Raw genomic sequence first — 14815 nt, 5'->3', positions numbered from 1 at the left:
TTGCCCGTGGGTGAAAGCTGCGGGCTTCATCCCTGTGTATGGAAGAAGAGCTTAGACAGACGGACAGATGGGTAGGCACACATCCTTACGCCCCCGCACGTGGACTCTCAGTTCCTAAGACCTGGATAGGCATAGAGTTTCATAGTGAGTCACTTCCCCTCCTTTCTTCTCTGTTCACTTATTCCTATTCTCTCATTTCCGCTAATATTTGGCTTCCTCTCTGTTCACTTCTCCCTATTCTCTCATTTCCTCTAAAGCTTTGGCCCTTACACAGTGCGAGATCTGCTTAAGTGATGGTCATCCCTTCCAATCAATATGGTGGCTTCATCTCAATGGCAACCCCTGGAGACCTTGGTGACCAAGGAGGAGCGTACCAGGAGCAAGTTATGAGAGACCTTCGCTGAAGGATGATCAGCTTGGTTTCTGGCTTCTTGGTTCCTCTTGACCATGTGGTAGGGAAAATCTCTGCTTTCTCTGCCACTGAGTTTCTCTGACACTCTAGTGGTGACCAAAACCGTCCGCAAATCTGACTCAGCGGGTTCATACAATGCTAGGTTGGTGAGATAAGCCCTCCCCTGAGTCAGCAGTCTCTCTTCTCTGTTCTCATGGAGGAGACAGAACGTGAGCCTCCCCAGGAACGGAGCAGCTCCCGGACCCCACTGGATCAATAAGGCTCATTCTTCTGGATCTTAAACGCCATGGCGTGTTCTCCCAAAGGGCAATTGTAGAAACAAGCAGATCACTCCCCCAGAAAGGTCCATTCCCATGTTTACCAATTGAAAAGTACGTTACTTATGGTAAGTTTTCAGGACATGAGAATGGTCAGCAGTCTTGATTTTATTGCAGTGGATTAAACATCATAAAAATGGATCAGTTCCACTGGTGGTTTAAAAGATCGAGATTCTTTCCAGTGTAGCTACAAAAGTTTTGGCAGATATTACCCCCATTTAATTCTCACAGCAATAGTATTGCTGCTCTGTTTTTCAGAGGTGGAGAAATTTGCCCAGGGATAGGCAGCTGGTAAGTGCACAGTGAGGGTTTAAATCTAGCACTCTGCTTCCAAAGTGTGGACAGTTTCACCCACGCTGCTCTGCCTCTGTGTTTTAGGCACTTGATCTAAATCAAGAATGAGCCTCCTCTCTAGCCTAGGCCTAGTTTTTTACTCTTTGAAAATAAGCCAGAGGGCCGGGCGCGGTGGCTCACGCCTGTAATCCCAGCACTTTGGGAGGCTGAGGTGGGTGGATCACGAGGTCAAGAGATCGAGACCATCCTGGTCAACACGGTGAAACCCTGTCTCTACTAAAAATACAAAAAATTAGCTGGGCATGGTGGTGCATGCCTGTAATCCCAGCTACTCAGGAGGCTGAGGCAGGAGAATTGCCTGAACCCAGGAGGCGGAGGTTGTGGTGAGCTGAGATGTGCCATTGCTTTCCAGCCTGGGTAACAAGAGCGAAACTCCATCTCAAAAAAAAAAAAAAAAAAAAAGAAGCCAGAAATTTTCAGATCATTACAAATACCTTCCCTACAGGGCAGGGCTGATCAACTGAAGTGTTACTCCGCTGCTCTTTTATTCTCTGCTTTAAACCAAAGATTATACAACACCCAGATAATATCTTCTGCTTGAGTGGCTTTTGCTCTCTACTTTCAAGATGATGTGGGGTAGATCTAGATATCTCGCTTGTTTGGAAATTAGACACAGGTGGGGTAGGATGCTGCGCCTTCCCAAGTTGGCCTCAACTGTACCTCCTATCCATGTGCTCTTCTTACCATGTGACCTAGCTGCCCCCTTCCCTCCAGTAGAGGGGTCTACATCCCCCTCAACTTCAAACCTGCATGGATCTTTGTAATTGCCCTGGCCAAGTATGGCTGGACTGTTGCCATGTGACTTCTTCATTTTATTTTCAGAGACAGAGTCTTACTCTGTTGCTCAGCCCGGTGTTACCATAGCTCACTGTAGCCTCAAAGTCCTGGGCTCAAGCAATCCTCCTGCCTTAGCCTCCTGAGTAATTGGGACTACAGGAGTACACCACCAAATCTGGATAATTACAATTTTTTTATTTTTATTTTTACTTTTTGTTTTTTAAGACGAGGTTTCACCATGTTGGTCAGGCCGGTCTTGAACTCCTGACCTCAGGTGATCTGCCCGCCTTGGCCTCCAAAGTGCTTGGATTACAGGCATGAGCCACCACACCCAGCATTTTTTTTTTTTTTTTTTTTTTTTTTGCATAGCAGTCCTGCTATATTACCCAAGCTGGTCTTGAGCTCCTGGTCTCAAGCCATCCTCCTGCCTCAGCCTCCCAAAATGCCAAGATTGGCATGAGCCACTGCACACCCAGCCTGCCATGTGACATCTGAGGCTAGATCATAGAATGCTGTGAGCTTCCATCTGGCTTTCACAGGCAGGATGCTAGCTCTTGGAACTCAGCCGCCATGTTGTGAGGAAGTCCAAATCATCCCACATGGAGAGGCCTGTGAAGGTGCTGTAGCTCACAGCCCAGCTGAGGTCCTGGCTGAGAGCCTGTATCATCTGCCAGGCATGAGTGAAGATACTTCCAGATGATTCTAGCTCCCACTCATCAGATCACTCCCAACTTGGATTCTTCCCAGCAGAGGTTCCAGACCACAGGGCAGAGATTACCTTTCCCTGCTCTGCTTTGTCCAAGTTCTGGGCTATACAATCTCTGAGCATGATAATACTATTGTTTTACACCAGAAAGTTTTGGGGTGGTTTGTGACATAGCAACTGGTACAGAAATTATTTACTAACAAGCAGCTGTCTGTCTCAAGGGGGAAAGTCTTATGGTCATGTTGCACCCTTTTCTGGGGCAAATATGATTGGTAAGGACAGTGCCCATCATAGCACGATTGCTTCGTCAGAGGCAGTTTGGATGGATGAGCTTTTCCTTGTTCTTTAGTCACAATATGTTAATATAGCTTACTTGTCCATTTCCCGCTGACTAGAATGTCAGTTCCCCCATTTTGATAGGTTCCCCCTCATTTTGTTTGTTCCTGTATTTCCCAAACCCAAACCAGGATAGGTGTTCCTCAGCTTATGACGGGGTTACATCCCGATAAGGTTGAAAAGTCGCAAGCTGAACCAGCTCAAGTTGCGGACCATCTGTGCGTGGTAGTTGTTCAATAAATAATTGTCAGATGAATGGTCATGAAACAAACATCAAGTGGGCAAAAGTTTTGACAGAGATTCCTGGAGAGAATTCTGCTAACATTACCATATTCTAGTTGTTATGATAATGTAAAATTACTTTCTGGATGAGGACAAGTTCACATTGTGGTGGGAATTTCTGGAGAATCATAGTTAAGAGCCCCCCACTTTTTCTTGAAATAAAGAATGCAAAAGAATCAGTGGGCAAGGTATGATGAGTGTTAGGGGGACGTCAGGTCCATACTCAGGAGTTTGTTCAAGGAATGGCTTCCTGAGTACTCTCTAAGAGGATTTGGTATCAGTCAACAAGAATTGATTCAAGTAGACTTTCCTTTGTTGCCTGGTGTATGCTGGGTATAGGGACCACAAAAAAGTGTAAGATGCAGATGCTGTCCTCCAACTGTGTTGAGTCCCGCTGGAGAGGTAAGATTGAGTCTATATACAGATAGCCCAGTAAGGCAAGCTAGGTGCAGTGGTGAATCTGATAGGGGTTTGCCAGCTGAAACCCTATCAGCCCCATCTGCTCCCAAGGGTGAGAGAATGTCAAGGAGGACTTCCTGGAGGAGGTCAGTTAAAGGGGATTGATGAGTTGGCCAGGTGGGCAGTTTTCTGATACACTAATCAGAGGAACAACGAAACACCACATAAATTCATCAGAAATCTGCTGCATGTTAACTCAGGCTTCTACCTGCAGGTTCTCACATAGCTGGTGGAAATGAAATTGGTGTCCCTTTTGCCAAAATAGACAATACCCCTAAGTAGAAAGAAAAACTATTCCTCCTCCCCAGCACAAGCCTACCTCTGTGGGGGTATTTCTGCAATGTGCATTGCAAGTTGCTGCATCCACTGGCCAGCATGTGTCTGAGACCAGCCTGCTGGCAGCCCCTGCAGTGAGCATGGCTGGGCAGCCTGAATTCTGAAACCAATTAATGCACTGCAAAGGACTGTTTACCAAGAAGGCATTTGCAAGCCTTAAAAAATAGCTCCTAAAAAGTTGTCCACCTGTAGTCCCAGCTACTTGGGAGGCTGAGACTGGAGGATTACTTGAGTCCGGGAGTTTGGGGCTGTGGTGAGCTATGATCTCATCACTGCACACCAGCCTCAGCAGCCAAGTGAGACTCTGTCGCTGCAACCACAAACACCTGAAAACAAGTGATAGATAAGTCTAGAATGAGACTTGTTATTGCTTCTGTGGCAACTTCTGCTATTTACAAATGAGGGAGAGGGTGAGCAATGCTCCTCAGTTATGAGTGGGGGAAGAATCAGGAAAGACAATTCCAAATCGATTAAAGTCCTGTTGGTGTGTGTAATACATCTCCACTTTGAACACGAAGAAAGGGGGTTATGGCTGGGCCCGGTGGCTCATGCCTGTAATCCCAGCACTTTGGGAGGCCGAGGTGGGTGGATCACCTGAGGTTGGGAGTTCAAGACCAGCCTGACCAACATGGAGAAATCTCGTCTCTAGTAAAAATACAAAATTAGCCAGATGCGGTGGTGCATGCCTGTAATCCCAGCTACTCAGGAGGATGAGACAGAAGAATGGCCTGAATCCGAAAGGCAGAGGTTGTGGTGAGCTGAGACTGCTCCATTGCACTCCAGCCTGGGCAACAAGAGTGAAACTCCGTCTCCAAAAGGAAAAAAAAAAAAAAAAAAAAAAGGAAGAAGAAAGGGGGCTATGACTTTTATTAATGAGAAAATGGCGTCTTGCTATCCTCACTCAGTTGAAATTAGACATATTTGATTATCAATTTGGAAGGGGGCCAAATTTTCAGCCCTGCCCAGGCTCCCAACTGTTTCTGATCTGTCCTCCAAGCAGCACAGGCCACACAATCTTGTTGGTGATATAAGACTAAGCACTCGTGGAATAATCTCGAAATGCCCCAAAGGCCATGATTAGTGCCTGGAGTGAGGAGAGCTCAGGGTAACCACAAATGGAGGGGCAGATGTTGAGGGAAGCCCAAAGGTCCCAGCTTAGTGTCTCCAAACCCTGACGTTCCCGGCTGTTCCCTCCTTGACCAATTCTGTACCATGCTGCAAATAAATATCTTTCTGGATTTGGAGCTGACCCCAGTGGTACCAGCAGCCTCAGCAGGTGCCCGTAAATATCTGAGACTGGTATCTGCCTGGCCGGGCACTCCTGATTTCTTCGCCCAGAGCAGGTGCTCAAGTTCAGTGCTCGATGCCATGCCGCCACCTGGTGGCCTTGTGTCGCAAGTCTCTGGAGTTGCCTGTGTGTAGAGAGCGACTATCCCAGGGATTACAGGGATGTAATTTATCCTCCAAACAGGAACATCTGTCTAGATGGGACACTGGGTGTAAACCACGTCTATGCCACAGGGACATATGGTAACTCTTTTGGAGCCTCCCAGTTACTGAATCAGTGATATACTATCTGCTAATGTGAGACCTTGGGCAAGGGATTCAATAAGCTAGCTTTCTTGCTTTCTGTCCTACCCCCCCCCCCCCCCCCCCCCGTCTCGCCGGAATCTTGCTCTGTTGCCAGGCTGGAGTGCAGTGGGGTGATCTTGGCTTACTGCAACCTGATTCCCTAGTTCAAGCAATTCTCCTGTCCCAGCCTCCCGAGTAGCTGGGATTACAGGCACGTGCCACCACGCCTGGCTAATTTTTGTATTTTTAGTAGAGATGGGGTTTCACCATGTTGGCCAGGTTGGTCTCAATCTTCTGACCTTGTGATCCATCTGCCTCAGTCTCCCAAAGTGCTGAGATTGCAGGTATGAGCCACTGCGCCTGGCAAGAAGGGAAGCTTTCTAGAAGGGGAGTGACCTGCCATCTATTGGGGACCTGTTATGTGCTGATTAGCCCCATTTCCCAGAAAATGAAACCGAGTTTCAGAAAAATAGGTACTTGTCCAAAGCCACACACTTGGTAAGTTAAAGCTGGGATTCAGACCCGTCCAATTCTAAGCCCCATGTGGTCAACCATTCAGACAGACATACAGCAGCAAAAAAGTACAGAAGGGTCAAGTAAGAAAATACATGGAAAAGCGTGTAGTGTATTTGGCAGTAAGCTACTGGCGGCTGCCCTGAGAGGGCTTGAGGTCTGTGGAGATGGGAGGGGAGGAGATAGAGTCCATATAGAAGATTTGTCGCTGTGCAAGGTAAGAGAGGGGAGCCCACAGTCAGAAAGGGACACGGGGTCTCTGGGACTTGAGTTTCTGGATCCAGAGGAGAGGGAGAGGTGTGGATGGAGAAGGTGAACACAGTGGAGGAGGGTCACGGCAGTCTGAGAGGAATGATTTGTCCTCTACCCATAAGGAAATCTTGGAGAGGCGCTGTGTGAAGGTCAGTTATAGGTGAGGTCATGGGCAGGAAGTTGAGTCTTGGGGCCGTTCAGGGACCCCAGGCTACAGGGACAGGTTGGGGATTCTGGGCAGCCAGGTCACTGAAGTGGTCAAGGTGGGGGCAGCCATGGGCAGTGTGTCTCTTGCCCCTGCATGGTGGGTCGGACCCAACTGAAGGCAGTGTTTCTCCTTTCCTCTCTTTCCCTAGGATATGAGCAGAGGAAACTCCTCCCTCAGTATTCCCAGTCCCATTTTTGCCACAACCGGGTCCCTGGTAGCAACCTCATGACATAATCACATGTCTTTGAAAAGATCTGACCTCAATGGCCCCAGCCAGAAGGCAAGATTCACTGATAAGTCTTAGGTATCTTCATGTTGGCTGTCTTCCTAATGTCCCCTTGACCTATATTCTCTTGGAGAGGAACATCCTTGGTAGGAGGCAAGCAGCTGGAATATCTTACTCCATACAAATTATAATTTTTTTTTTTAGAGACAGAGGCTCACTCTGTTGCCCAGGCTGGAGTGCAGTGGTGTGATCATAGCGCACTTCAGCCTTGAACTCATGGGCTCAAGCCATCCTCCCACTTCAGCCTCTCAAGTAGCTGGGACTACAGGCGTGCACCACCAGGCCCAGCTAATTTTTTTAAAAACATTTTTTCGTTGAGATTGGGCCTCATCAGGTTTCCTGGGCTGGTCTCAAACTCCTGGGTTCAAGTGATCCTCCTATCTTGGCGTCCTAAAGAGTCCCCACATCAGAATGAATACGGGAAAAGCTAGTCGAGTGGCAAGTACTTGGGGCCGTTAGATCCTGGTGGGGTTCTGCCTTGGGCTTCTGGAGCTAATTGCTAAAGCACTTAAACCCTGCTCCCCAAATCTGGGTGTCATGGCACCTGCCTGGAGTCCCAGTCACTCAGGAGGCTGAGGCAGGAGGATTGCTGGAGCCCAGGAGTTTGAGGACAGCATGAGCAACTTAGTGAGGCTCTATCTGTTAAAAAGAAAAAAAAAAATTGGCCAAGTGCGGTGGCTCATGCCTGTAATTCCAACACTTTGGGAGGCCAAATCAGATGGATCACAAAGTCAGGAGATGGAGACCAGCCTGACTAACATGGTGAAACCCCGTTTCTACTAAAAGTACAAAAAATTAGCTGAGTGTGGTGGCATGCGTTTGTACTCTCAGCTACTCAGGAAGCTGAGGCAGAAGAATCACTTAAACTGGGAGGTGGAGGTTGCAGTGAGCAGAGGTCATGCCACTGCACTCCAGCCTGGGTGACAGAGCGAGACTCCATCTAAAAAACAAAATCCCACTCCCCATTTTCACTTTGGTAATAGAGAATAAGAAGACATCTCTTGGTGGTGGTTTCTTGGATCAAATGGTGCCCAGAGTGGATGCTGGTTCTCTGGGTCTGAGACACTCACTTGGGAATAGGTGCTGCTGGCAGCAGCTCAGCCATGAAGGCACACACCCCGAGGCTAGCCCACAGCGAGGTGACCAGGTTCAGCCCTATGCCGACCTTCATCTGCCAAGGAGACCAGAGCCCGTGTTACTACCCAGCTGGAAGAGGAGGGTGCCGGCTCACATGCCCTCTGTGTCTCCGGCTTCCTTCGCAGGCTTTTGATCCCAGAGGAACCAGGGACCTACCCTAGGAGCCAGGAACCAGTGGCCAAGGTGAGAGCATCTCTGCTCCACCTGCGGGAGCCCATGGGCCACGGAGGCTATGACGTCAGCCTTAATAGCCAGAAGATGAATTTGTTGCAGGGCATAGCCAGAAACACATGTGACCACTTCTTCCTGCCGAGCCCATGGCAAACAACATCCGTCAGTCCTCAGAACCCACCAGGGTCACATCATAAAAACTACTTGCCATCTTTTGTGGATTGAATTGTATCTCCCTAAAAGATATGTTGAAGTTTTAACCCTGGTACCTGTGAATGGGATCTATTTGGAAATACGGCCTTTGCAGATGTGATCGAGTTAAGGTGAGGTCATCTTATGGATTATGACTGGCGTCTTTAGACGAAGGGAAGGGAGACAGGGAGAACAGCCCCTGATGACAGAGGCGGACACTGGCAGGATGTGTCTATGAGCCAAGGAACACCAAGAGTTGCGGCAACCCCTGGAAGCTGGGAAGAGGCTGGAAAGGATTCTCCCCTAGAGCCTTCAGGGAGAACTCCATCCTGCCAGCACCTTGACCTTGGGCTTCCAGCCTCCAGAATATGATTCCGTTTTTTTTTTTTTTTTTCTTTTTTCTTTTCTTGATATGGAGTCTCACTCTGTTGCCCAGGCTGGAGTGCAGTGGCACCATCTAAGCTCACTGCAACCTCTGCCTCCTGGGGTCAAGTGATTCTCCTGCCTCAGTCTCCCAAGTACCTGGGATTACAGGCACCCCCCACCATGCCCCGCCAATTTTTGTATTTTTAGTAAAGATGCGGTTTCACCATGTTGGCCAGGCTGGTCTTGAACTCCTGACCTCAAGTGATCCACCAGCCTCGGCCTCCCAAAGTGCTGGGATTACAGGCATGATCTACCAGGCTCGCACGTTTCTGTTGTTTTAAGCTACCTGGTATGTGGTAATTTGTTACAGCAGCGCTAGGATTCTAGTTCCCCAAGTTTAAAACAGAAGGCTGTAGTGGGGATGGGGCCCCCTTTCTGGAGGTCTAACCAGAAGGTCTGGCAAGTTTAACGCTATTTGGGTCTGTAACCCAGGAGGCAGAGGTTGCGGTGAGCCGAGATCGCACCATTGCACTCCAGCCTGGGTAACAAGAGCGAAACTCCGTCTCAAAAAAAGAAAAAAAAAATTTTTTTTCTTTTTTTTTTTTTGAGTTGGAGTCCCCCTCTGTCACCCAGGTTGGAGTACGATGGCATGATCTCGGCTCACTCCAACCTCTGCCTCTTAGGTTCAAACAATTCTTCTGCCTCAGCCTCCCAAGTAGCTGGGATTACAGATGCCCACTACCATACCTGGCTACTTTCTCTATTTTTAGTAGAGATGGGGTTTCACCATGTTGGCCAGGCTGGTCTCGAACTCCTGACCTTGTGATCCACCTGCCTCGGCTTCCCAAAGTGCTGGGATTGCAGGCATGAGTCACCGTGCCTGGCCTTTTCTCTTCTTTTTAAGATCTTGTTGCATATCAACATTTTTTATTTTTAGTATTGATAAGGTTGTGCTATGCTGCCCGGGTGGTCTCGAACTCCTGGCTTCAAAAGATCCTCCCCTCAGCCTCCTAAAAAGCTCTGGAATTGCAGGCATGAGCCACTGGACTTGGCCTGCCAGGTGGTGCCAAAGATGCTGGTCCCTGGCCCATGCTTGGAGGTGGGAGGGACCAGTCTCTGACTTTGAAGATAGAGAAACTAAGGCTGAGAGGAGATGGAAGCAACTGCCTAAGTCACAGGGCTGCTGAGTGATAGACCTGGGTCTAGAAATCAAGTCCTGGGGGCTTTTGTTTCATTGTAGTGGCTGAGCGCCTTGACTGGAGTGTTACCCTCTGGGGAAGCCCCCAGGGACACCACCTTTCTCCTTCCTCAGCTGCATAGATTGGGGCGGGGGCCCTTTGCCAAAACTTCCCCCACCAGATGCTGTGGAGCAGCTTCCGCTCTTCAGCTGGCTGCCTCAACAGCCCAGTGCCTCCCTTGGGCCATCCAACCCTGTGTGGGCACGGGTAGAGGGTGGGCCTGGAGCCTCCCCTCGAGCTCAGAACAGTCCCACAGCCTGCAGCTTCACTCCCACTTTGCAGACTCAAACTCCCTCCCCAAGGGTGCAGGGAGGATTTGCAGTCCTGGTCTTTGTAGCCCTCCTTGTCCCTGGGCCACCCAGGTGGGACCTCCAGGGTCCTCAGGAACACTTCTCCTGCCAGCAGGTACAAGTAAGTGGTGGGGAACTCGGTGGAGCTCCAGGAATCGGCCAGGATGTCCCCGCAGCTGAGATGAAGCAAGCTGATAATGGTCTGCAGGGCCTGGGGGTGGAGGTGGGAGGGGGCAGAGCTAAAGCCTTGGCCTTCAGGGGTGGGGCTGTGTCTCCCAGGGACCTCAGTGGCTGGGCAGACCTCTGTGCAGGGGTCTCTGCTGAAAAGGATCTTAGACAAACTCCCCATCCACCTCCTTCTTTGGCAGCCAAGAAAACAGAGGCCTGGAGAGAATGAACCTTGCCAGCTTCCCCCGCCGGTGAGGGGCCATCCCCTACTTGATTTTTATCTTATCCACCGGCTTGGGATGCTAACCTCTGTGTAATGGGGGTTTCCTGTGTTTGGAGGCCACACTTGCCCCCTGCTTCTCTCATCCCATGCCTTTGCCCAAGCTTGCCCTGTGCCTGGAATATCATTCTTCCCCTTGGGACTCAGCTCAGGCATCTCATCCTCCTATAGCATGGCCCTGGCTGCACCAGCCCAGGCTGAATGTGGCTTGCCCCTCTATTCCTATGTGCCTGTTCCTATGACACCTGGTCCCCGGGCCTCCTCATTTCGCTGCATTGTTTTGTGTTGATTTTTTTTCACTCCCTGGAGCCACCCAGCAGAAGGGGTTTTTCACTTCTATTTTAGAGACAGAAGAGCCTGGACGTTGTCGTCCATCAGATGAAGGCTTGAGTCCTGTTTCTGCCACCGTGAGAAGCTGCATTAAGCAGCCTCTCTAGGCCTCCATGTCTTTACCTGGAAAATAGAGACAATCACAGCCCATTCCTCAGAAGATCCCTGAGGATGGCCGGGCGCGGTGGCTCATGCCTATAATCCCAGCACTTTGGGAAGCTGAGGTGGGTGGATCACTTGAGGTCAGGAGTTCGAGACTAGTCTGGCCAGCATGGTGAAACCCTGTTTCTACTAAAAATACATAAATTAGCTGGGAGTGGTGGTGTGTGCCTGTAATCTCAGCTACTGGGATGCTGAGGCAGGAGAATTGCTTGAACCTGGGAGCGGAGGTTGTAGTGAGCTGAGATCACACCACTGCCCTCTAGCCTTGGCAACAGAGCAAGACTTTTTTCAAAAACAAAAACAAAAAAGATCCCTGAGGATGAAGAGGTGCTGACAAACTGCTCAGCCTCTTCCGGCACAAATAAGGTGACAAATGGAGACAGCACTGCCGAGCAGTCACGAGTCACGGGTTCAGGCTCTGACATCCAATGGAGTGTGATTCCTGGTTCTACCATTTTCTTGCTATGTGACTTTCAGGAAACCACTTAACCACTCTGTGCCTGAGTCTCCTAATCCATAAACTGCTTTTTATGAGGACTTCTTGCAAAGGTGTTTAGAATGGTGTCTAGCATGGAGTAAGCATTCAATAAATGTTAGCTACTGGAGTGGAATAAAATTTAACGTGGGGATGTTTGACAATCACCAGCCTCCAGCCTGCCCAAGATAATTCTGTGATTGCCAGTCCTGTCCACCCTGTTCTCCAACTTTTCTTGCCTCTGTGTGTCTGTGATGATCTTTGGATGTGTCAATTTGTCTCAGCTACAGTCCCCAGTGATTCAATCAAGCATTAATCTAGGTGTTAATACCTGTGAAAGTAGGCCGGGAATGGTGGCTCATGCCTGTAATCCCAGAACTTTGGGAGGTTGAGGCAGGTAGATCACAAGGTTAGGAGTTCAAGACCAGCCTGACCAACATGGTGAAACCCTGTCTGTACTAAAAATACAAAAAATTAGCCAGGTGTGATGGTGAGTGCCTGTAATCTCAGCTATTCAGGAGGCTGAGGCAGAATTGCTTGAACCCAGAAGGCAGAGATTGCCGGCAGCCGAGATCTTGCCATGGCACTCGTTTGGGTGACATAGCAAGACTCCGTCTCAAACAAAACAAAACAAAAAAACAAAACCTGGAAAGTATCTTGTAGGTGTGATTGAATCTATAATCTGTTGACAGTAAGGGAGATTTTCCTAGATAATCTGGGTGGGCCTGATTCTGCTGAAAAGCTTACAGAATAGCACTGAGGTTTCCCTGATGAAGTCATTCCTCTGTGGGCAGCAGCTGCAGCCCTGCCTTCCCGAGCACCTCCTCTGCTGATTGTACACTTGCTCCTGCAGCCCCCGCAATCGTATACACCAATTCCTTTCCATGAATCTTAGTCTCTGTCTCCCACTGATTCTGTTTCTCTGGGGGAACCCTAACTGATAAGAGTGTCCAGCACCTGGCAGGGGCCTGACACATGGAGGGGACGATCTGCTACCAAACGGATGCAAGGCAATAGGACTGTCTGGAAGGACGTGGGGAGGCGGGGAGGAAGTGACCACAGCCATCAGGGGTGGTGAGGGGTGGGCTAAGGGTTTTGGCCTGGGAAGAGCGAAGTCTCTGTGCAGAAGAAATAGCAGGGCCAGGACAGCTTAGACACCTGCAGGCCATCTCTCACACAACGTCTCCTTCTGGGCATACCCCGTATTCTAGATTAGGTCACCATCACGCTCTTTCTTTCTTTTTTTTTTTTTTTTTGAGACAGAGTCTCACTCTGTTGCCAGGCGCCAGGCTGTAGTGCAATGGCACAATCTTGGCTCACTGCAACCTCCGCCTCCTGGGTTCAAGCAATTCTGCTGCCTCAGCCTCCCAAGTAGCTGGGACTACGGGCGCACACCACCATGCCCAGCTAATTTTTGTATTTTTAGTAGAGACGGGGTTTCACCATGTTGGCCAGGATGGTCTCGATCTCTTGACTTCATGATCCGCCCGCCTCAGCCTCCCAAAGTGCTGGGATTACAGGCTTGAGCCACCGCGCCAGGCCCGTCACATTCTTTCATAATGCCTCTCAGTTCCCATTTATAGTAGTTATATGTTCACAGTTGTGATCGTTGGGTTAGTGCCTGTCTCCCCTGCCGGATTCTGAGCTCTGAGAGGCTGGAGTTTGTTCATGGCGGTTTGCCCCTAGACATAGCACTGTAGGGCCTCAGTCTTTACTTGTGGAATGAATGAAGGAATAAACGAGTGCGATGCCATCCTGCCTCTGTGAGAGGCAGGAGACAGAAGGTCATGGAGACAGAAGGAAGAGGGAGTGTGGCTTTGAGGTTTCTTTAAGGCTTCAGGGGTGGGGTTGGGGCTAGAGTTTGCAGAATTATCTCATAGCCTAGGGGAGATGATACATTTAGGAGCCAGGAACTCAAGGTGCTAGACGCAGATAGGAGTTGTCCTTTTTCCTGCTTTCAGGCTCCTAGGAAAGCAGGTGAGGCAGGCTGGGTAAGAATGTCATGGGCAGTGCAGTGATAGCTCAAGACCTGGGTCCTAGCCCCATCTCCCATCAGAGGTCTGCTGGGTAACTTCAGTAAGCGCCATCTGGGCTCAGTTTCTCCAACTGTCTCATGACAGGCTAGGCTAGATGATCCACAAAGATTCTTCCAACCCGGGAGTTTAATGAGATTAGGATGTAGAATTCTAGGTTCAAGGGTCACAGTAAACTTTTAATCTCAACTGCAGAGTGCAAACCCTTGCACTTCCCTTATGCAAACAGAGTGGAGTGAAGAGGTCTGCTTTGCTTGTTTTTCAGACTTCAGTCCTTCAAAGCTCTAACTTCATGAGCCTTTTTCTGCTTTCTTTTTTTTTTTTTTTTTTTTTAATTGAGATGGAGTTTTGCTCTTGTTGCCCAGGCTGGAGTACAATATCCAAGATCTCAGCTCACTGCAACCTCCGCCTCCTGGGTTAAATTGGTTCTCCTGCCTAAGCCTCCTGAGTAGCTGGGATTACAGGTGACCGCCACCACACCTAGCTAATTATTTTGTATTTTTAGTAGAGACAGGGCTTCATCATGTTGGCCAGGCTGATCTCGAACTCCTAACCTCAGATGATCCACCTGCCTTGGTCTCCCGAAGTGCTGGGATTACAGGTGTAAGCCACTGCGCCTGGCCTAATTTCATGACTCTTAAATGTTTGTGTTTTGTGTCATTATTTGTTTATTATGTTTCCTTAAATGGCCTCTTTTTAAAATCGATGATTTTTATTAGTATAGGCAGACTTATGTAAGACTTGTTGCAAAATTCTGCAAGATAACTGGTCTCAAGAGTCCATTATAATTAATATTAGAACATTTTCATCACTCCTTCAGAAAACCCCATATCCACAATCACTGTTTTAACTTATATATGTGGATTATAAAAGAGCCCTTGATACCACTACCATAAACAGAAGTTCAGTTTCACTTGCCATAAATGGAAGATACTTATGAAAGTAAACCCAATGGGAACAGAACAGTCTTGTGGGATTCTGGCTCTATACCATTGCCCTCTGCACCCTGGGCTTGCTGTCTTGGCCAAAAGAAGAAGTGTTAGGTGTTAAAGATACAGCTGTCCTAAACCAAGACTTTCTCCTTAAAGAAATCTAAGAGATTGAAAATGAAGTAATCCCTAAGAGGCTTCCCCTCAGCGTCTCACCATTTGGGGAGCTGTGTG

Source organism: Saimiri boliviensis, chromosome 6, assembly GCF_048565385.1.
Source record: "Saimiri boliviensis isolate mSaiBol1 chromosome 6, mSaiBol1.pri, whole genome shotgun sequence".
NCBI classification, from domain to species: Eukaryota; Metazoa; Chordata; class Mammalia; order Primates; family Cebidae; genus Saimiri; species Saimiri boliviensis.
Note: the sequence above shows the minus strand (reverse complement) of the source record.